This window comes from Rhea pennata, chromosome 2 (genome assembly GCF_028389875.1).
Source record: "Rhea pennata isolate bPtePen1 chromosome 2, bPtePen1.pri, whole genome shotgun sequence".
NCBI classification, from domain to species: Eukaryota; Metazoa; Chordata; class Aves; order Rheiformes; family Rheidae; genus Rhea; species Rhea pennata.
In genome coordinates this window covers 119,453,005-119,474,859 of record NC_084664.1, presented here as the reverse complement: position 1 = coordinate 119,474,859, position 21,855 = coordinate 119,453,005, and positions in this window count along the sequence as shown.

The window sequence follows — 21,855 nt, the reverse complement described above, 5'->3', positions numbered from 1 at the left end:
AGTATTACTTTGTATTGCACTGGTTGGGAAATGGAGCCTTTGACACTAGTGTTCTTCCAAAGAGATCTCAGACAGACTCAAATACAAAGTTTAGGTGAAGTTTTTGTCTGTGGAGTAACAGGTGGTGGAGAGGTTTCTACCAGATTCAGAAATCTGCTGAATAGCACAGTCACACTTCCAGTTTGCAGCATCAGTCAATGCAAAATCCATTGTTTCTTCAGCCTTACAGATATTTAGATGCTCCATGTATATATCATATTATTGAGCTCTCCTCAATGCAGGTGAAAAGTCTGTATGTTCATCTTAGCAGACATGGAAATTGAATTTTTCTGAAACTTTGGATTATTTATCTTTTATAATTTCTTGAGTGTTTATGAATCATCCCTTCCATCTACATTATCTGAAGGCATTTATAGATGCAGCATGTTTCTTACAACCTTTCTTCTTACTCTATATAGAATCTTTCCTGCTCCCTAAGTTTATGAATTGGCCAATCTTAATATCACTTTTTTATTTTGTATTTTTCCTGATTTAGTGTGAACCCTGAAGGCCTACATGGTATTCCACTACACTGGACATTAAAAAAGATGGTTTTTGTTATTAGGGGACAGAATCTCCCATAGAAACAACAGAAATGGAAAACCATTTGATCTAAAAAGAAACTTGTTTCACAATCAGAAATACATTAAACAGTAGCAGGAGAATGGATGCAGCAATCCATCATACAAAAGAAGCAGAATGTTACTTCTTTAAGCAATGTGGGTCGCTGGTCTATCACTTACTGCTTGCTGCCTGTTTACTCTTCTGATGCCGTGTAGTGTTAACTGTTTATCTTTCATTTGGATGGAAAAAGCTTCCAATGTCTTTTATAGGACATCCGTTTTGATTACAATGAGATCATTTCTTGTAAAGTGAAAGGCAGAAGAATATCTTTTTACAGTAATTTCCTATGGAAAAAAAGGCTTTTAAAATCTGTATTGGGGTGTGTGCACGCTCACATTTCCCTCTATTAATTTTTTGAACATACTCTCTAATGTGAAGCAGAGGCCAGAGGTCCCAAAGATAATCATTCATCTACAAATGACATGAAAATAGGTGGCCTGATAAATGAGATAGGCTGCACATGGAAGTCCCACTTCATTTGACATTGAATGGAAGAAAAACACTATAAACACTCTTGGCACACATAAACAGTTTTCTTAGATTCTGTAAGACACAAAGCAACAGGAAATTACAATTCTTTAGAACTAATTCTCCAGAACTGCTTAGGCTCACATGTTTATTTGCTTTATTTTGAAGTGAACTTAGCATATGTTGCTGGTGACTTCAATGTAAGTGTATTGTGACCTAGAACTGCCAGTCCTAGATTAAACCACATAGTAGAAAGGATGCTCATTTTATACTATCAAAGGCCAAGATTTAGAACGTTCAAGGCATACAAATATAATTTCCATCCAAATTATTTCTATTCATTACTATACAAGAAAAAAGAATTTTTCTTACTGTTTTTTAAGGAGTGTAAACAAAATGTGCTAAAATAACAAATTGTCTTGAGAACTGAATAACTCACTGTAGTTCACTGCATCATGTAAGATGACTGAAAATAAGAAAATGAGAACAAGTGAAAAAAAATATGTATTATTCAGTGTTGTTTCTATAAAACAATAAGAAACAACATTATACTCCACAGTTATAAAATAAGGAAACAAGTATTGGTGCAACACTTTGGTATGATTTTGAGAATATTTTTGAGGGAGGGGGATGTAAGAAATATCTTTAGCAGACTGAAACTGCAAAAACTTTCAAAGACAGTGCCCATATCCACTGCACCCCATGTTCATTTAAAGTAGTGAGCGGTGTCCAATTTGTATCTTTATATCTCATGTTCTTCACAAATCGCTAATTCCAAATTATTTCTTTGCAAATTCTTCTCTAGTAGGTTTTTTGATTTTTTTTGGGGGGGGGGGGGGAAACAGGGTAAGGAAGGAATATTTAGCAATTTAGATCTGATATGCTACTGCATTAGGGAAATCTCATATCCAGGCTTTCCAGGAACACTAATGAAATGGTACTGTGCTTTGGGGAGAGCATACTGGCTCTATATAATGCTCAGACTATCAAAGATTTTCCTGTTATGGTTTGGTTATATGCTTTATTTCAAAACTGTTATCCTATTCTGCATGCACTGTCTACAGTTAATGTTATCCCTTCCTCTTCCTCTTCCCTCCCTATCTCACATATGCACTTCAGATCAAAGTTTTTTAAAAACAAAATAAATGATAGGAAATCTCTCAATTTTTTTAGGTTATTGTCTCACTGTTAGCTGTCAGCTGTCAGCTGTCATAAGAAAAAAAGAATGATTATTTTTTTAAGTATGAAGGTCAAGTGAAGGAAGACAGCTTTGCTCTGCCAATAACTATTTGGGCAATATTAGCTATTACAAATGTAAAAGAAGAAACGCCTACATCTGGAAAGAAAATGAAACATTAAATAGGTACTCTATGTTTTCAAGGCATACCCTAAAACCTAGTATTGTTGATTCTGGCACGTATAAACAATCTTTCCTCCTCCTATATAGCACCATGTTCAAAGCACTCTCTTGCTCACAAAGCAGCCTATTAAAAGTAACTCTTGCTAAAGTCAGATGCTGAAAGTAAGTGTCCTGCTATGGCAAAGTAAATATTTCTCAGGGCCCTGCGGGGCACCGCCCGCCCCGCTGGTCGCTGCTCCCGCCGCCCAGCCCGGCCCCACCGCAGCGCAGCGCAGCCCGGGCCGGCAGCGGCCGCGGCTCGGTCCCGCCCGGGCTCCGCGGCCGCGCGGCGCCCCCCGGCGCTGGGGCTGCCCCGGGCGCTGCTCCCGCCGGGCAGCGCTCGCTTCTCCAAGCCGAGGTGCCTACAGCGTTTACTGTAGATACAGAAGCACCTGCAGCTTTTGCACTGCAAAACTCATACATTAAACCTTTATTTATTTATTTTTAATGAGGAAACTCCGACCTTGGAAAGGGTTTGTAATCTACCTGAAGTTGTTTTATGAAAATAAAAGTAGTAACACGGGCCAGCGTCAATCAAGTCCTTGTTATTGACTGCTTGAATATATGTTAACAGAACAAATTTTTGCACTACGTTGAGCATGTGTGCTTGTACGTGGGGGGAAAAAAAACCCTGTGTAATGTGATAATTGGGGTACCAAGGTAATATATATTAATTGTTCTTTGATGCCTCGTTTCAGACACAAAGTTCAGCCTTGGGAGAATTTAGCACTGTTCTCATAGGTTTGGAGACAGTCCAGCATCTGTGTAAACACATTTTGTTCCGTGATTCTCCTTCTAGCTTTGGCTTTTCAGCCATTGGACATCAAATTCTGTGATTCTGTGAAAGTAAGATTTTGTTGATGCTTCCTAGAATGGTTTTAATCTATTCTTATTTTAGAGGAAAAGGAAACACTATTACAGACCCCAATCCCAAGTGAATTTGGCTTCCTTTCCTGAAAAAAAAATATTTTCAAACTCAATTCCCTCCAGCAGATGGTCTTAATTATGTTCTGGAGATACTTCTAGGTGAAATCCATTACAGCTCCAGAAGAAATGTAAAGATTCAGAAAGAAATGTAGTAAGTATGAATCAGAATCATTTTCTGCTAATGTTCTGCAAAAATCTTTTGAATCTCAAATATTATATTTAAGATTTTAAAGTAATATATTTTTCACTAATCACAGATGCACACTATGAAATTAAATATCGGAAGACAAATATTTCACTCTGAGGATCATGCCTACTACCTATCTAGGGCTGGACGTTTGCTCCCACATGCACAGCACTTGGTTCCACTTAGAAATTCATACTTGAAATCAATGAGTCTACTTCCAGAAAAAGTGTCAGCTAATGTCACTATGCATTCAGCTCAGATCATTGCTTAAAGTCTTAAAGAGAAAATCAGGGGATTGAATGCAATTTTGAGCCAGCACTTGCAGTGCACTGCTGGGTGGTGACCTTGCTCCCTGCAGCGCTCCCTGGGGCGATTCTCATCCAGTGGCTTGTTGTCTTCTGAGGCTGTGAGATATGTACATGCGTATGATGAAGACTGGGTTTGAAACCATATGGAATAGGGAAGCCTGCCTATTCCTAACCTCCACAGCAACCTAGACCTCAGGCCTGAAATCGGAGTGTCTATTACAGGGAGTTTTCTGGAGTACATGGGCTATCTGTACACAGGGAAGCTTGAGTTGAAGGCAACACAGACCCACTTAGTCTAGAAATTAGAATCTGGCCTAGGCTTTTCTATTTAATTATTTAAGTAACCTAGTGAAGCAGAGGAGTAGGAACTGTTCCTATTTTATTAGTGGATTAAAAAAAAAGGCAAAATATTATTGTAAAACAAATACCTCTCCCTAGAATGTATAAAGCAGTAATTGATGCTGAGATTTGCTCTCAGTGTTTCCTATTTACTCATCTCCACTGATCCTCCTAAACCACTTTGCTTCATACACATTTAATTGCATATAAATAAAGTTCAGAAAATGGGATGCTTCCATTTTTTTATGGTAATTTTTTTTTCTTTAGGTGAGATTCAGAGTGAAAATACAAGCTGCATATCTTTACTGGCAGCATTATTTGAATAATCACATTCTTTTTGCAGAATCCATGAAATCTGGTCTCTTTTAACCAGCTTAAGCAGTAGATGCTTTTCTGATACTGTGACTGAAGAGAGGAAGCCAACTGATTATAAACACAAATTACACGTACCTCAGTTGCCTTAGCATCCTTGATCCCCTTTCCTCTTTTCATATATCTGCACAATTTGATCAATGCTTACCTGAGTCTACACATCACCCCTCTGGATGTTTGCTTTATGCATGGAGGTTCTTATTCTGCCCTGTTATGTTTAAGATTATCAGATCTCTTGGATTTAGATTCCGAGCTTCAGGAAGGCCTGATTACTGGAATAGGCATTAAGAAAGATAAGAGCGAATGTAGCTGCACCTTGTCCAGTCTCCCATTTTTAGATCTTTTCCTAGTGAATTACTTTTATCTCTAATACATTCACTGCTTTGGGGAGTTCCTCAATAATATTATTCCCGGTTGGCCAATGTATAATACACTGTCCCATAGAAGATTCTTAAACTCATGTTTCCTAATTGGGCCTGTCAACTTAGATAGCCTTCGATATTATATGTCCAAAATAATAAGTTTTGGAGGAAAGGTTTCCACAGAGATTCTTCTCCATTTGGAGTACTGAATGTTTCAGATAAAGAAATCACAAACCTGAACAATTACCTGTCACTGGAAGAGAAAGTGTGTCAAGACCTTTGGAATAGTTAAAAAATCTTTGGTAAAGCCTTGCAAACTCATGTCACCCACCACAGTTCCCATTCATGCAAATATTAACTTATTAGGGACTGTCTGGATATCCCTCTTTGTGAGTAAAAGCATGTTTTATGTGAGAGATTGTTTGGAAGTCTACCGACACTTCCCTTTTTTCCAGCTAACAATTTCTAGTCAGTTGTATCTTTGTTGCACTTCCATGGACAAGGAACTGTGAAGATAAATTATGAAGCTTTATCATTTAAGATGATAAAATGATAAAATTCAAATTTTTTGCTCCCTTTAGTGGGATTTTTCCACATGTTGTACCTACAACTTTAAATTTCAGGAATAACATGGGATTTTTTCCACAATTCATTCTACAGATTGTACTAGAAAGCTAATGGCAGCTTTGAAGTAGAAGCATACTTAGCTGTATTTCCCAGGTGGATTCCAGCTATGATCAAGAGCTACCCATATTTAGAGCAGCATTGGTGGTATCTTATGAAGTGATGAGCTTCTATATCAATAGAAAGTCTCGATTTACTTTAGTGAGATTGGACTAGGCTCTAGTAACTGAATGCTAATATTAGAGATGAAAAATGAAAGATTAATTAAGATTAGTAAGAAATTAACACTTGTGTTATTGACTCTTTAAAATCAGATTAAGTAATTTTCCTCCTTGAATTTATAAGGCTTATAATGATAACAGAGTTCACTGGTAACAGAATTTGAGCAACAAGTAAATTTTGATGAATTCTTATATTTACTTATTAATTCTGATAGATGGATGAGGCTAATATTTACAACACAGAGAAGTATTGCCAATATGGTTTTATTATAACTGTTTCTAACTTCTTCTTGGAATAAAACTTGTGAAAAATGTGTGGAAATGCAGTAGAGCTCAAAATATATTGCATTCTCTTGATGTTATTGGTCTTTGTCTTATTTAATTGTGTTATCATAGGGAAAGCATTTCTCTTGCATTGTTTATTGGCCTTGAATAGTATCAACAGATTTTAGTAGGAAGGATATTCAGCTGTATCTTACAATAACATTTTACTGATAACTTCACTAATGTTATGATGACAGATAAAAAAGGCAAAACTATTTTGGATTCAATGTCACTTTTTTGTCACTTTTTTTTTTAGGTTAATGCTTGTTTGGACATCTTCTGAAGAACAAACTAATCAAACATTTAGAATGATGTTAAGTCTATGATTCTAAGTCAGTAATGTCTTTACTATTTTTTCGTATTGCTAAAGAAAGAGCTGTAATTAATATTTTTGACTACCCTAAGCAATGGAGTTTTGTCCTTTAAATTAAATTCATGTAATAAAATGCCAAATACTCACTAATCAGAATGAATTCCTTTGCATATTATGCGTGTGGTTATATCAGAGAGAAAAAGGAAAACCTGACACAATTTTACTACTGTAAGCCTAATACAAATCTACAAAAGCCAGATTCATTTTTTTGTATACCTCTCACATTACCAGCAAAATTACGGACTCTGTTACAGGACTTGGGCCAGCCTCTTCTCAGTGGTGCTCAGTGATAGGATGAGAGGCAGCAGGCACAAACTAAAACACAGGAAGTTCTGTCTGACCATGAAGAGAAACTTCTTTATTGTGAAGGTGACAGAGGCCTGGAACAGATTGCCCAGAGAGGCAGTGGAGTCTCCTCTAGAGATATTCAAAATCTACCTGGATTGAACCCTCTGCAATGTACTCTAGGTGATCCTGCTTGAGCAGGGAGGTTGAACTTGATGATCTCAAGAGGTCCCTTCCAACCTCAACCATTCTGTGATTCTGTGATTCTGTGAGATGTCTCTTGGGCTCTCATGACTTCATCTGTTGCTTTTGAAAGACGTGCTTGAATGTAATTGGATGTAATTCAGGATATCATTTTGAGGCTGATTGGATACATGAATAAGAACACAATTTTGTTAAAACAATTTCTATTAATGCCTAAGCCAAGAAGAACAGGTCTAGGTTCTCTCATGTGATTAGCATTTAATAGGTACATTTCATTCAATAGGTGCAATCTTCTTATAGGGTAGAGCAGCGAAACACCTATTTTTATGACATTGACTTTCTACCAAATGAGACTGTGCTCCTTGAGAGTTTCAATTTATCTTAGAAGTTGTTGTTCATGTAAAGACTGGTGTCTGATTTTGCTAGCCAAGCAGTACTTATGCAGACAGATCTAAAAACCCATTAATGCTCCCTCAAAGTAGAAAAATACACACTGTTAAAAGCTTTTACTTCTGTGAAAAAGAGAAAATGTGAAGAACAGGTATGCAACCATTATATCTTTTCTATCCCCTTTTTATCCATTGGCAAAGCTAGCATTTCATGTGGTAAAAGGCCTCTTGGAAAGGATACTTTGAAAATTTTACTGATTTTGCTTATGTCAGTTCTTACTAAGAGGTTTAGAAGACTTCTAATCCTTTACTTTGTATAAAAAGATAAGTTTAATTGAATTAATTCAACCTTCCTCTCATACTTGTCCTTTAATGACGTTCCTACTTAACAAATAGGGAATTTCTATGGGATTATTTATGGATACTTACTGTTCTAGTTCAGTGTACTAGATTTAATCTAGATATTGAAACAATAGTTCAAAACTGGATGGACTGGGTGTTGAGTTCAGACATAACAATGTAATTCAAGTTTGATTCTATTCAAGCCAAATAAGTCATTTTAGTCTTTTCCGGGATGATTCTGAACTAGCCAGTCTCTTACTTTTTTGTATGCATTGTAAAGGCTTTGCTTTCTTTTTCTTTCCTCCTTTCCTTCCTCTCTTTTGATTTCACTTTCAATTTCTTTTTATTGCTTTCCCTTTCTTGCTTTCTTGCTATTTCTCTTTTTCTCTTTCTCTCTCTCTTTCTTCCCTCCTTACTTTCCTTTTTTCTTTTCCTTCCTTCCTTCCTTCCTTTCTTCCTTCTTTCCTTCCTTCCTTCCTTTCTTCTTTCTTTTTAGAATACATATTGGAGACTGCAAAAGAGAGATGATGCCATTACTCCAAGCACTGCTCTTAATGTTCCACTTGCACCTTGAAGAAGTATTTCATAAAAAAATAATATCAAGTAGGGCAGGAAGCACTTTGGTAGGCCATTTATTTCTTCTTCTGCCTCAAAGCTGAATAGTATCTGTGTTGTTCTTGAGAAATAGTATGATTTTTTTTAAGCATTTCCATATCCTTCCTTAGGAACATTTTTCATACTTTGAATAAAAAAAAAAATGGGCCCCTTCCCATGTTGCAATATTTTTCTCTGCACCTTATCCCATAAGCTGCTGTGGGTGCCAACACATCAGTCAAACCATTCTTTTTCTCATTGCCCTTGACAAGTGGAGAATTGCTTTCTTGTCACCCTCATCTCGGTTTCTCATTTTGCATCTTTGCTTCCACCTTTCCTACAGCCTCTGCCTATCTGACAAGGCAGCTTTATCTGGTCTTCTGCTGTCTGTGTTGTTTGCAGTGACTAGGGGCTCAGTGTCAAATTGATTATTTCTCCAGGTTCTGTTTACTCTGGGTCTCTATCAGTCTAGTCAGACTCTGGATATATCCAGGTCACATGCTGAGGCTGCTCTACCGAGCAACTGTTTCTCTGCTGACCCAACAGCTCATAATTTCTTGGCTTCATTGCAAGACTGAGGGTTCATGTGGGAAAATGAGAGTATGATACTGGGAAGAATGAGTTGAAAGAGTTTCCATTTTTAACTGTAGTTACACTGTTTAGGGTTGGGCTGAAGAAACAGATGATTCTTTAGTGGACTCCGAATGGTTTGACTCCCACTGTCAGATGTATTACTTTTCCATATGACAAGTCCTATCTCTGATGGCATACAGCTTCCACCTTGGCTACTAGGGGAGATCAGTCTTTTTCCTGTCATTGTAGTAGCAGCATTGTAACAAAATATATTTATATATATACTTATTTTATAACCATCTATGAAAGGACATCCAATGATGGTCCCTTAGACAAGCAACTACAGCTAAGCAGCCCAAATAAGATGACAATAAGTCCAAAGATAAATTCAAATAAGATTACAAAGTCTGAGAGCAGCTTTGGGAGTGACATTGTATCTGATCTCATGCTTCTCCTAGCGACTCATGTGGTTACTCTCATTCAGTCTTCATCCATTCAGTGGACAAACCTAGCAATAGCATCTTACAGTAGTTATAAAAAGTATGGTACATTGTGGGATCAGGCCCATCCTACCTAAAGCACCCAGCTGAGGAGCAAAAATAAGAACCAGGATTGCGCAGTTCTCTTGAAAAGTCAGTGGAGAGGGGCAGAGGTGACCTAGAAATATCAGGTGGCAGAGTCTGAGGAGTAAATCTCCAGGTCCAAGTCCACTGCAAACTTACTTCATTGTCTTTCAGAGACATACAGCGACACAGTGTAACACTAGCAGCTATGATATGATAGGAGATACGTGACTTATCCGCTACTCAATGAACCTCACAGGAGTTGTGTGAATCACACGTACTCCAATTCTTGAGTCACACTAATCATATGCAAGCCATGCATATATAAGTATACACATATATACAGTATACATCTACATGCTTACAAGGTATGTTTTAGTAGGTCTCTTATCTAGTTGTGCAGAACTGGTTAGTTAAGAAATAAATTGGTTTTGTTTCTAAACATCTGGAGATGGGTATTTTGTGTTAATGGGTGATGGCATAGGAGTAGGTTTTTAATTAATTTTGAATATGCATCTCTGGGGGAGTTTTGCACTACGGTGCATATATTGCTACTAGAGACTGTTAAAAGAATGGGATGTGGATATCTCTACCATCAAAAGAGTTTTTTTCCCCAAGAGCCTCTAATGTCCAAAACTCATGGCACTTTGCACACTTGGGTGGGTGGTAAGTCTGGGTGATTTACAATGTGCCATGTTCTGCAGCAGTAAGAAGGTTGTCCCTTTCAAGGGACAGGTTCCCATACAGTTAGCCAACATAGTTTATGTTGCCTAGTAATCATGTCTGCCCATGACTCCCAAATGGATTGATATGTATCAGCAGTTGTTAGCTCTTGATGTTGTCTATTTTTGATGCTCACACAATTCAAGTGATCTTGTCAGGATATTAATACAGGCTTCTTCACGAAGTAGTTAGTCCAGCTAAGGTTTAAATCTGTCATTTGAGAAACATTCGTGTTTTGCTGTTGAATAAAGGGAAAGACTTGGATGGGTGGGACCTTGCTTAAATGTCAGATTTCAAAGATGACTTTGTAAAAAGCCAGCAATTAACTAATTAACTGATTATTTTATTGCATTTTTTTTCTTTTTTTTGTGTGTGATTTACTACCTGAATCTACAGACTTACTCAACCCAAGCGTCCTTGGGATGTGGAGCTTCACCCATAGCTCCCCTGCTCTCCTCCTGCATTACTGAAGCTGAGCCTTCACCTGACCACCCAACACAAACATCTATGGCATCTATAACCACATAGATCCACCCCACTTCAGAAGTGTTTTTTACAGCTGAACTTTTCTACTGCTAGGTAATGGGATACAGAGGGTCGCTGCCATGTCTTTCCCCTCACTAGCTTAGTAGCTGTCTTCCCCAGAAAGTAGTATTTGGTCCTTTCTCCTTTTTCCTGGCCCACCTTCTACTTCCCCTTCCCCTACAATGTTTGCATTTTTCAGCCCAAACCACTAGATGTCACAAGTACTCACAGCTAAGTTATAAATCCCTGAAATACTGTCTTGGAGATCTTGCTATTTTCCTCATTTTGATTGAGGAGGCTGAACACTGGGACACAGACTTGCTGTAAATGTGGGAACTCCTAGAGGTAATAAAAAAATCAAGTGTGCCAAATCAGTGCTTATAGAGCAAATCCATAATGTTTTGTGGCAAGCTATTGATTATACAAGGGAATTACGTCTGTTGTCGTCAAAATGCCTTAATTCAGCTAGCCATAGGAAGCTAATAAATAGGGTGTGACCTGAGAGATCTACAGACTGTATCTAACACAAGACAATATGCTGGTGAAGTAAGGTGTATAAAAGTAGAATATAGAAAAGGCTCCATCCTGGAAAAAAGCTTGTGGTTAAGTAACACAGAAGGATCCTCAGGTTCAATTTAGATGATATTCAAACTATAACAGTAATCCATGCCACCAGTGAAACAAATCTTTCTCCTCTCTGTCCGCTTACTCCTATCTGTCTTTTTATAAACAAATCAATCATTCCTGCCTAGCATGATGTGTTTTACATTAGTTGGAAAGACATATTTTTAGATTCCCAGTACACCAGAAGCTGACTCTGTAGGAATCTGAGATATCAACCTTTAATGAAAAGGATATCTCAGTTTTTCAAATGTTACAGAAAAATACGTTAGATTTTTTTCCCTTAACCCTGTAAAACCACCTTTTTTATTTTGCAGGTAGACATTTCCTGTTCCAAAAATCTTTTTTTTCCCCCAAAAGATCCTCCTGCACACCACCACCATGCAGTATATCCATCTACATGTGCACTGTCTATATTATTGCTGCTCTCAAAAGCAGTACTCCATCGTGCTCCACACTGAACAAACAGCAAGCACAAATGTTCTCTCTAAAAGGACAGAAACCCCAGTCCTTCCGTTTCGGGCCCTGATTCTGCTGAGTACTGTTGTGAGCCTTGACCTTTGCAGCTTCCCACTGACACCTGCTTGCATCATCTAGGTCTCCTCAAGCAAGGCACAACAGTGGACATGACATAACAAATTGCTGGAAGGAGATTATTGGGGTGATGTGAAGTACATGGGAAAGGAACTGTGTATAATATTAAGCTAGTGACAGGCTTGCTGCTGGTATTACAGACTACAAGATCACACAGTGTCTTGTTTCAGGAGTCTGTGCTAAAATATGGACAGACAGTCCTGGCTTCCCAATATTGCCCTCCTTCTCAAGTCTCTGTAATACTTTTCCCATTTATTTCAAAAATACTCCTTGAATTGTTTGGGGCTCTATATCCCCAATGTCTCCAACATCACTATCTTCAATTCTTTTAGCATTTTAATCATTTTGAGAGCATGAAGAGAGATGTGTGGGAGACAGGTGTGCTGAAAGGATTTAATGCTTCCGTGAGCCTGTCCTGAGTATACTCAAAAAGTTGGGATTCTCTCACTTCTCATCTTTTTTAACCTTTTTCTCAAAATTAGCACAGTTTTACACAGAAATCTAGACTATTACATGTGGTTAGTGACTTGATCAAATGTGGTATTACTTCATTTCATTCAAAGACATTGTTATAAATCTAGAGTGGCCAATAACGTTGTCATTGAGAGTTGGTTAGATGAGAGCATAACTGCTTTGGGCTATACAAGGTGATGAATTTAGGCTTTATAACATACTGCACTGCTCCTAGAATAGAATATATAATCCCAAAAGAAACATAGACCATTCATTCATTTTGTAAAATAGTTTCAAAGACATTGACATCAGCATATAGCTGTGAGTTATTAGCTAATAACACTGTATAACATTTACAAGTCACACTGTACAATGCACTATTGTTCACATTAATCACTCACGCAAGACAGCTAATTTGGTTCCAAAAGTAATATTTAGAATGAATGCTGAGTGTTACTAAATTACTATTAAGTAGCCACCTGCTGCACATTTATGACATTATATTTGTATACTGCTGCAATAATCTAAATTGCGCTTAAAGGTAGAGTTCAGTTCCAGATACTGTTTTGTTAATAATCTACCATGTAAACAAATACAATCAATTATGGCTGGAGGTAATTACCATGTTGAATCATTTTCTTACAACACTTACATGAAAAATCAGATTGATTTTAAAAGATTTCAAATGTCACTTGTATTTAGATGAAGGTGTGTCCTGAACCACAATAGGTGCAATTACAGAGATAAGATTAAGAAGGTGTCAGCTTTCTTCTGTTTTTGTATATGTTTTCTGAATAACTTTATAAAAAGGAAAGGTTTGCCTACACCTGCTCTCCGTAGAGACCAGGCATTCCCCAGGCAGAGTCAACAGAAATCTTTCCATGCTCCTTTACAGGACCTGGCCCATGCCTGGGCTTTTTAGAGATATTTCATCTATTTACCAACCAGAAATAATAACAGGGGAAAAAAAAAGAAAAACAGAAAGAAAAAAAAGAAGAGAATATTACATTTTGTTACCACTGGGGTGTGCCACTTAAAAGGGATTTTTTTTCTCCCCAGTAATTTGTTCTGCTATGGCTTTATGCTGGACCTTCGCCCTTTACCTTCATCTGGCACTTATCTATTTGAAAGTCAAACCACAAAGAAATGCACTCAAAACAAGCATCACCTTTGTCTTCTAAAAGGGGAGAAGAAAAAGAACGAAGAGGTGATGTTTCTTGCCTGATGCCACACAAATATGACAGTCAAAGACCAAAAGAATAAGCCTGCGTCTCTACCAGCAGGATTCATTTTACCTGAAGTTGGCCAGTGGAAGTCAGGCCTCTGGTTTAAGCTCTAGATAGGCTCTTTCTCCTGTCAGTAGGTGCATTTGCAGGTGCCAATGCATCCTACCTACTCTGTGCATCTATTTCATATGAGAAATTTCCCTAAGAATGTGCTTATTTCTCTCTCTTTCTCCACTCATTAGAGAGTTACCCTAAACCATAAGCATATATGAGATGCTCGCGTTTCAGAAGATGACTTTAAGTGAGTTGAATCCCACAACTCGTGCACTTTGCTACCCACTGGACTGTGTTCATCCTGGAGAACAAAAGGCTTAGAGAGGACCTAACAGCAGCCTTACAACGCCCACGGAGAGATAACTAAGAAAAGGGAGCCAGGCTCATTTCTGAAGTGCATAGCAGACTAACGAGATACAGTGATCATAAATTGAAATAGAGAACCGTAAGACTGGGTATAGAAAAATGTATTTTTCCCATAAGGACTGTCATGCAATCTAGCAGGTTGCCTGGAAAGTGGTGGGGTCTCTGATCCTGGAAGTCTTTGAGTCCCAACTGGGCAAAGGCCTAAGCAGTCTGGTGTGAACAAAATGCTGTCCTGGCTTTAAGTGGGGCGTTGGACTGTGACCTCCCAGGGTGCCTTCAGACCCAAATGATTTGGTGTCTCTGTGCTGCTTTTTGTGCTGTCACACACACAACACACACACATCAGAGACATTCTGTGAAGGTAATATCAAGATATACATGAATGCAGAATCTATATAAGATTTAACACTGGGCACTGAATCAGATATTAATTAGGCAACAAGGATCAAGTTTGTGTTGCCCTGGCACCTCCAATAACTGAGTTTTCAGACGTGTGCCTGTTCTTATAAGAAGTTGTCACAGCACAGTTGTGGTAGCTTCTGCTTTGGTCTTTGGGGAAAATGTAGGAACTAAAATCCTTTCAGAATATCTGTGAGAGTGAAATAAAGAAAGTGGCATGGAAAAAAATTCTAATGAAACAAAAAAATTTCAGATAGACCTGTTGACTGATCCGTTGATAGATTAAATAAATGGATTGCACTTGCTTAGTATTAAAATTGTACATTTCCTCTAAAGACAATTGTAGAATGAGATTTTTCTGAAACTTCACTTGATTTGAAAAAAGCAAATCATTACCTATGAATTCTAGAATGAAAATTAAATTATATTTTAATGGAAAATTAAGTGAAATTTTAGTAGCAAAGGCTAGTCAGGGAAATGTCAGACATGCAAATCCTTGAGCCTGCTAGAAAAAGGTGATGAAAACTGATATAAAGAGAATTCAAATGATTAGTCACTTGAATTCCATACAGTTTGAGAAATAGTTAGTCTGTGCCCTAAATTCTACAGAGAATTCCAGTTTGAAACACTTGATTTTTTCCTTGGGGAATGAGACAGTGTAAAGTATGTACACAGGTTTCCAATTGGCTTTAAGAGCAGAATCATGCACTGAAAAGAGTCAACTGAATGTTAAATACAGATTTCTCAACATGTTGCTAGCATGATTCCTGTTGCAAGTAAATTGCACAAAATGAAAATAGCTATAAATAGAACAACTCAGTATGAGAGAGCAATATTACATTATATGCTTAATGACATTGATGTTTTCAGCTGGTTAAATCTCATACAGAGGAAGTTGTTCTCCTTATTGAACAACATATTTTTATTCTCCATCTTGCAGCTGGTAGAAAAAAGCATGATTATGGTAGATTTTTCAGCAAAGGTTCGTTCTTCTCTTTCTCTCTCCACTTCTCATTTAGCAATCAGCCACATCTCAGCTAGCCTTGTAGCTGCTTGAAAACTGAAAAGATATTTTCCTAAAACTTGATATGAAGTGATTTGGCCCCTTTTAGTCTATAGGTGGGAAATATATACAAAAATCACTGTTGGAACAATGGAACATTGTCTTCTATTCCCTAAATTATTAATCTCCTAATAAATCACACAGAATGACTGCACATGGCTTTGACAAGACTAAATTATTGTCCATGTCTTTAGAAATAAATGAGCAAAACTACAAGATAGTGACACTAATGTTCTGTATTGCTTCGAGCTAGTTACTTATACATAGATCTTCAAAGGTGCTTAGGTGCCTTTTAACGTCTGACTATAGTCTCTGTGCTTTCCTTTCTCATCTGAAAGATATCATGAGAATACTTCTCTACTTTGCGGGTGCCTATTGGGATACTCAGACACTAAAATAATGGGTCATAGAAGTACTTTAAAGAAGAGGCTGTGAGAAGTGGAGAAACTCGCTAATGGATTTTTAAAACTACGCTAATAACTTCCTCCCACTAATGTGGATTTAAAATTATACAAACAGGACCACACCTTTCTCAGCCCCACCTGAAATGATATTCCTTGCCTCTGCACTCAATAAAATATTCATGTGGCACAAGTAGAAGCAAACATACATTGCTCTTTCGTCCCTCATATTCTGAGCCTGAAACCCAAAGCAACCTGTCCTTTACAGCTTCTACCTTCAGCTTTGCTGGACGTCTCCGTTGTGCAGCACCACCTCTCAGATTCTGCTTGCACAATATCTCATAGCAGCTCCCTCAGGGGATGAGGCCCTTTGAGAACCACTCTGACTCAACATGTAAAAGACCCTGAATTTACCATTTTTTCCTCTCAGTTTTCGTCAGGGTGTTGCTATTGTTAACACTTCAGAGGAAAAGAATCCCTCACATGTGAAATTAATCCGAACATAAAGGAAGTATTAGGGACTTTACATACTTTTTAAACTTTTTTCATCCAATGGAATAAAGGAGAATACTTGATCTTTTTTCTTTTTTCTTTTTTCTTTTTTTTCCTCCCCTCTAAGGACTTTGTGCTGTTTGGAAGTTGTTGGAAGTTTCTTCTCCAAGCTTAAACCCCCTGTCAGCTCCTCCTCTGATACCAGAGCCCTCTGTTTTAAGGTTAGGCCAGTGACTGAAGCTAATTGCATCCTTCTTGCATGGGAGGGACCACACTGACATATTCCATTTTCCTGTTTTGAAATCAAAAGATCTCTGCAATTCAGAGAACTTATAGGTTAGCTACAGAAACTTTGCATGTGACAGTATGCATCATCCGAAGTCCTGGACGCACTGATGGAAGAGTACCCTCATTATTAAACACAATATTCTTGATTCAATTACAAAACAATTGCAATCCAAATGCAAAACCAGAATATTCTAAGTATATAAGGTTTTTTTACACACATTTAAAAGCTTCATAGAAGTGTTGGTTGAAAGAGACTTCTGGAGGTCATTTAGACCAACCTCCTACTCTAAGCAGGATTATCACCATTCCAGCCTCAGGTTAGCTTCAGGTTTATCATAGCTGGATCTTGAAAAGTCCAAGGATGGACTTACATACAGACAGATTTGATTCGTCCTTATTCTAGGTAGCAGGTAGGATATTGCATAAGAAATACCTTCAATAGGTTGTCCACACAAGGACCAAAGTCAGAAGTTACACACTGGAGCAGAAACTGCTCCTTGCTCTTCCCTCCAGAGAACAGCTCAGCTAGGGAGAGGTGGAGTTTTTGTAGTTAGGAATAATCATGGTGGAAATGATATGTTATGAGAGTTATCAAGCACAGTCTGCCCAAGGTTCCTTTAGGGATAATAACAGTCAGTAAACTTTAGTTTTCAGGGTCTACAAAAGAGGCACAGCTGGCTTCAGAAAACCTGTAAATCCCAGCTATTGCTAACTGGTAAAGCCAGTACTGCAGAACAGTATAAAATTATGATTATCACCATCTTTGAAGCTATATTAATTGCCATGGAGTGGGTTCAGAAGGAAACAGCTTGCTATTATCATCCAGGCAGCCCACTAGGACCTTCACTGTTCAGTTTCTGAGAGTGTGCACTTTTGGATGAATGGACAAGCAGTGCTGGCTTCTGATGCCTTGTGTGGAGGGGGCTGAATTACTGAATTGTGTGTTCCTCTTTGACGGAAAAATGTCATTTACAATGTAGGTTTGTCACGTGTAAAACTTTCAGTAGGTTTCTTCAAAGTCTGATTTTTGCCTCTCTGAATACTTCCCTTGTGTCTAATAACTTTTATCTTCCTTCACAAATTCCAGAAAACTGAGCAGGAGAGATTTCTTCCAGTATGAAAGCTGCATACTCCTTAATACATTGCCTTTCATGTCAAAGAGAAATTTTGTCTTAAAGGTGCCTTGGAAAAATGATACACCAACAGCAGTAGTTGCTGATTGTAGAGATCGGGTAAAACGGTCTACACTGCTTTCCCAGCCACTCTGATCTGAATCTGAGCTGTACATGCAGCTCCTCAAATTCTCCACACCTGAAGTCTTCGGGTTTTTTAACTGAATCAATACCAAAGGTAGTGGAGAATTTTGCAGTCCAGTTCCCGATATAAAACAGAAGAATATCCAGCAAGAGGGATGAAAAAGAAGCTGTTGTTGTGTATTAATGACCTTTCCCCTAAACTGGCCTTGATTTGTACTGCTAACCCAGGCTGTAAGGCTGTAAACAGTTTCTAGTCTATCCAATAAATATTCTTTGTTTTTTTTTGTTTTTTTTTTGTTGTTTTTTCAGTTTTTAGAATAGTTTCACCTGATCTCAGGTGTTGCTGGTGTCATTTCTCATTAGCAAAATTTGTAAAACTCACTGTTTTCCCATGAATTTCCTTCATTTGTTTATTATTCATTTGATCTCTTGGATTCAAGCAACTATTCATTTTTAGATATTGCTTGTGAATGTTAGAAAACAAAGAACTTCAAGGCATGGAAATGAGGTTTATTGTCTTTTTTCACAAAAATACTTTTAAGTCTGGAAAATTAATCCCTTAGATTTTTTTCATTAGTATTGCATTGCGCAGCATAAGCAGCTAAAATTTCAATAAGGCTGTGATATCAACTAGTTTTCTGCCTCCAAGCAATATAAATAGCATTAACTTTCCACTTGATTTCTACAGGCAAATTAACAAACTATTTTCTGTGATCACAACCAAAATAAAACCAAGCAAGATTACCCCTTTTCTTTTTAAATTAGAATTTATGGTAATACCAAGCCTCAGTCTTTATTTTTAAAAGAGCAACTACCATCTAGAAAACAACATTTTGTCTCTCTGGAGATGCACTTTTGTTGAACTCATTTAAACTAAAAGTTGTCTTTGAAAAAGGCTATTTGAGTTTACCTCCCTTCTTTCCTAGGATACAAGCAGTCAAGCACTTTTTTTTAGCTCAGATTTTTCAACCTTATCTCTTGCTGTTCAAATTATATTCAACTAAAATATCAATAACTTGAATAATTGGCACCTAAAATGGTCTGTATGAGCCTTGGCATCTAAGAAAGCAAGAGGAAAGCCAGCTTTTTCATGCCCATGTGCCATATTTAGGAGATGAGATGCTGGACCCTGAGCTCCTGCATCGAGCACGTCAGAGGGACCTCCGTGAAGCTGTTTGGCCCTCACGGTCACCTACTGGTGGCAAAGCCATGCATGACATCACACGTGGGTAGACGCAGGAGGAATCGCCAGGCCTCCGTATGGGGACAGCTCTATCTGCAGCCAGGAGTTGGCGGGGCTGGGTGCGGCTGCTGGACACTGCCACTGGATTTCGGTCTGCGATGAGCTCGTGGGAAAGCAGCAGGGACTGGGCCTGTGCCAGCGCAGAAGCGCTGCAATGAGACAGACCATCCAGTAATCCTACTTAGACATTTGCAAGCTCCTTTTTTTTCTCTCTCCTGATGGAAGGCTGACTTGGAAATGCACATCACCAGAGTCCCCAGCTTGCTCTTGGGTGGCCTCCAGGAACTGAAGCAAGAACTGCTATTACGCAAGTTCAAACGATAACCTCGGAGGCCCTGTGCTTAAGGATTTGAAACTTTTCTCTTTCTCTGGAAGCTGCAGTAAATACTCTTCTATTGTAGGGGATTTTCAGGATGACTGCTGGCCTTGGTGCCAGCGGTGCAGGTCTGTGAATGACCTCCCACCTCGCCTGGGCTGGCTTTGCCGGGAGCAAGCAAGAGCTGTGCTGACCGAATGCAGCACGCACCCTCCGCCTGGGCGCAGATTCCCTGCGAGAAGGCCCTGTTATTTTTCACAAGGGGAGGGGAGGCCCACAGCATTTCTCACGGTCACATAAAATGTCTGCGGAGAGCTGGGGAACTGCGTGTGGATTGCCTGAGTTTCAGACTCCGAGCGTGGGAGAGTCTCCTGAGAGAAGCAAAGTGTCTTTTTTTCCTGTCACCTCTTTCTGACCCCTGACACAGGCGAGCCTCATACCTGTGCTGCTGCTCTCACACATTGGAGGGTGACCCAGCAGGACACATCCTGGAGTCTGGTGCTATTGATGCCTTCCAGTGTGCTTCCTGGACAGACCACGTGCTTAAGGTTGCCTCTCCCACCTACAGCTTGGAAAACCAAAAATGAGTGCTTTCAGACTGCTGTCCCATTCAAGTCCCATTCAGGAATTGCCCTTAAAAGAGAAAGCCGGATGACAGAAAAGCCCAGGCTTTCTGGGCAGGCTCAGGGTGAGAGTAACTATAGTGCCTGCTTTGTGGTACCCTGGGTGTAGGCAGCGTATATGTGTCTCCAGGACAACAGATGAAGAAGAGAGCAGGCAGCCAGGCTTGTTTCATCACCTCTGCACAGGTGCCTGGCACTGTTCGAGGTGCCCTGGGCCATCTCAGGCATCCCAATGGGCTCCACCATGGTCCCATGCCCTGTGGCCTGCTGGAGAAGCAGCTAGGGGCAGGAGGTACCCAGGGCATCCACGGTGGCCCTAGACACCTACATTGAAGACAGCTGCATCAAGGCCTATGTGCTCACTCCTTTCTCTGAAAAAAAATCAGATCCTTGGCTCTGAAGGACTCTCTGAAGTCCTTCTCATGTGTAGAAACAACCAGTCCTGAGAGCTGCTGTGGCAGACTTGACTTGGAGGGAGAGGCAACATTTGTGTCCCTGGGACACGGAAGAACTGTCCTCTGTATTAATTCCTTTTTTGTTTGACTAAATTACTTTGTCATAAAGAAAGCCAACCAAAATGAAAAGGAAAATCAGTTGCAATTACACAGCTAGTTTTAAAAAATATTTTTTAAAATTATTTGTTCTCCAGCCAAACAAATGGAAATATCTTTCCAAACCAATGTTATCTTCCAGTTTAACCTCTTCATTATTCAGTTGTATCTTTCAATTTATTTTTTTGATAACCTCTTATGTAAAAGAAAAGATTAGTACCCAAACTGTCATTTTCAAATGAAAAATTACAGTGATGCAATTAGAAAAATCAGCATTAAATATTTTGAATTAAAATCAAGACTGTTTTTTTCTGGATAAATGGATTTGATAAATTAAAGTGGATAAACAGATTGATAAAAATGACTCAAATGTTAAGTTTAAGTGATGAGATGGTAGATTTTTACCTAAATTAATGGAAATTCTTTTATTTTAAAAAAATGCTTTATTTCAGTAGTTTAATTTTAAATCAAATATCTTGTTTCTCTGCCATTTCCTTCATATTCAGATGAGTTGGAGATACAGCTCTAAGGCACTGGCACGCTATCTGAGATAGCTTATTTCCAAAACAGCTTTGCCAATCAGAAGCTTGCACATGTAAGGAGAATTTATACATGTACTTGGAAAGAATGTCAGAATTGGAAAACTGGATGTCTTTGGGTATCAGGGCCAATAAACATCTCATGGATGATGAGATTTTGCATTATGTGTTGCATCTGGTGGATAAAATTATATATTTTTTTCTCAAAAAAGTTAGATTTATTAGGAAGAGAAAAAGAGGGTACACTCCTATGTGCATGTGTATAGTGTGTGCTCACTCCTGGAGAGAAAGAAATCTACTAGCAAAATAGTTTTGTTTGTTATCTATCCAATTTTTCCTTTAGTAATAACATATGTTACACTGGGGAAAGCAAGGAATTTACTATGATAACACTGGAAAAGAAGAACGCATACACGGTTGCAGTTTCATTTTACATGTGTGTACACAAGCAAATTCGTCTAACTTTCTCACAGTACCAGTAACTCCTGTGATTGGTTATGCACTAGATGCCTCTTTTCGTGAGAAGCACAATTCGTATTTTTCAAACACATTCATCTTTCTATTTGTAAATGACTTGAATTTGGGCTCAAAAGAAAAAAAATAAG